We start from the raw sequence: 2,500 nt of genomic DNA on the forward strand, positions 1-2,500 counted from the left end.
CTGTGTCAGTGTGTCAGAGCGACTGTGTCAGTGTGTCAGAGCGACTGTGTCAGTGTGTCAGAGCGACTGTGTCAGTGTGTCAGAGCGACTGTGTCAGTGTGTCAGAGCGACTGGGCCAGTGTGTCAGAGCGACTGTGTCAGTGTGTCAGAGCGACTGGGCCAGTGTGTCAGAGCGACTGTGTCAGTGTGTCAGAGCGACTGTGTCAGTGTGTCAGAGCGACTGTGTCAGTGTGTCAGAGCGACTGTGTCAGAGCGACTGGGCCAGTGTGTCAGAGCGACTGGGCCAGTGTGTCAGAGCGACTGGGCCAGTGTGTCAGAGCGACTGGGCCAGTGTGTCAGAGCGACTGTGTCAGTGTGTCAGAGCGACTGTGTCAGTGTGTCAGAGCGACTGTGTCAGTGTGTCAGAGCGACTGTGTCAGTGTGTCAGAGCGACTGTGTCAGTGTGTCAGAGCGACTGTGTCAGTGTGTCAGAGCGACTGTGTCAGTGTGTCAGAGCGACTGTGTCAGTGTGTCAGAGCGACTGTGTCAGTGTGTCAGAGCACGCGCTGCAAGGGGAATGTAAGGTGTGTGAGTTTTGGCTCGCGCGCAGCACCGTTTAGGAAAGAGAATTCCAGCCCGGGGGAAGTGTGCCGGTTAGAGTGTGTGTGCGTGTGTGTGTGTGTGTGTGTGTGTGTGTGTGTGCATGTCCTCGTGGACCAGCTGGGCGGGGATGGAGATCGCGAGGTCTTCAAGATCCAGATGTGTGCGTAAAAGTGACATACGCGTTCTGTACTAAGCAGATGTTTTTAATATGTTTCATTTCAAAGTAGCTGTAATGCAATTTCTGGGCTGTCGAATGTCCCTCTGTAATGCATTGGCTGTTGTGACACTTGAATTTGAAGAGGGTTTCTATTACGTTTCTGCTATCTGGTGAAGTTAGCAGAAACGTTATTATAAACGGTATAAGGCGCACATGGATAACATAGGACCGTCCCAGTACAAACATGTTATTAGTTACCTCTGCGTTGAACGGTCCCGCCGCAGTCCCGAGGCCGCTGACCCACAGTACGAGCAGAGAGGACACTACTATCCGTCTGCAGAGCAACCGAACCGAGCTGTCCAACAAAGGTGCCATCAGTCCTCACGCACCGGGACACGGGAGACGAGCCCCGTCCAAGCAAGTGTCCCCGCGGACACAACAAGAGTTTGAGGTCGCTTGATGTTGGGGACCCCTGGTCTCCCTCAGAGAAGCTGGAAATGGCTAAGATGACTCTGGCACGTTCATAAAAATGACGGTGACATTCTTTGAAATCCGCCAATATCCCACGAATAAAAAACTTCACCGGGTTGTCTAATTACTGGAGCTGCACTGAATGTTGCTGGTGTCCACTCTGCAAAGATCAACTCTCACTGGTGTCCACTCTGCAAAGATCAACTCTCAGAGATCCGCTCTGGTTGGACTGGAGGTCTTGTGCCGCTGCAGGGAGTCCCTGCTCGAGGTAGCCTAGTACAGCATTTACACTACAAGTATCCCGTCATAAGCAGCACGGCCTGTTTCATTAAAGTTCAAAGTTAGTACTTCCCTAATAACTAACCTTCGAGGTACACTTACTTCGCCTACTGAGCATGCAGAGCGCAGCGTTTCGGCTCCAGTCCGCGCACGCATAGAACAAGAAGGGACTTTGCTAGGCTACTCATTAACAGTGCCGTGTTACGGTCTGCAACACTGTGCTTTCAGGCTTGGATGAAACCAGTTGCTTCCTCTTGCAAATGTTAACGGGAGACCACAGGACCCAAAACAAGTCAATTATTTACAGACCCGAGGACGAGTAAAAGTTCAGCGCAGCTGTCCGCTCTCCCCTCTCCACCAGCGGTCCGTCCTTTTACGACGTCTGTTTTCAATAGCGGACCGTCTTGTAAAGATTTAATAGGATTCTGGTTCTCTATCCAGGTTTTCTCCGCGCTTTTTTCCTTAACCCAGCCCACAACCCGGTTCCGTTCTCTCAGGCCAGTTGAAACTCTGTTGCAGGACAGCGATCTGGCCGCCCGTTTCCCCGGTGGCCCTCTGTACCGTGGTGGATTGTAGGTCCCACACGGTGTAGAGGTCTCTCCTATCAAATCACAAGGGGAGGGGTGGAGAGAGCGGATGTCCGGAAATCAGCCCATCCCCCCCGGCTCAGAGGCAGCAGACCGGGGCCGCTGTGCTGCGGTCCGGATCCAGGCCTTACTGACCGCTGACTGGGCCTTGACAAAACACCACAGGATAGGATATGCTGCATGTTCCTGACTCATTATTGTATAGAAATAAGGCAAACTATTAGAGTTGTCAAGACATAAATGGAATAACTTTCCCTACCTTGCTCCTTTAACGTATTACGAATTACCGGGTTGTCAACAGCAGACCAGGAGGGGAGGAAATTGTATGTGTGTGTGTGTGTGTGTGTGTGTGTGTGTGTGTGTGTGTGTGTGTGTGTGTGTGTGTGTGTGTGCTCACGAGGTAGAGCAGCCGGCTGGGGAACGC

Source organism: Borostomias antarcticus (assembly GCF_949987555.1).
Source record: "Borostomias antarcticus genome assembly, chromosome: 4".
In the NCBI taxonomy this organism is placed as follows: Eukaryota; Metazoa; Chordata; class Actinopteri; order Stomiiformes; family Stomiidae; genus Borostomias; species Borostomias antarcticus.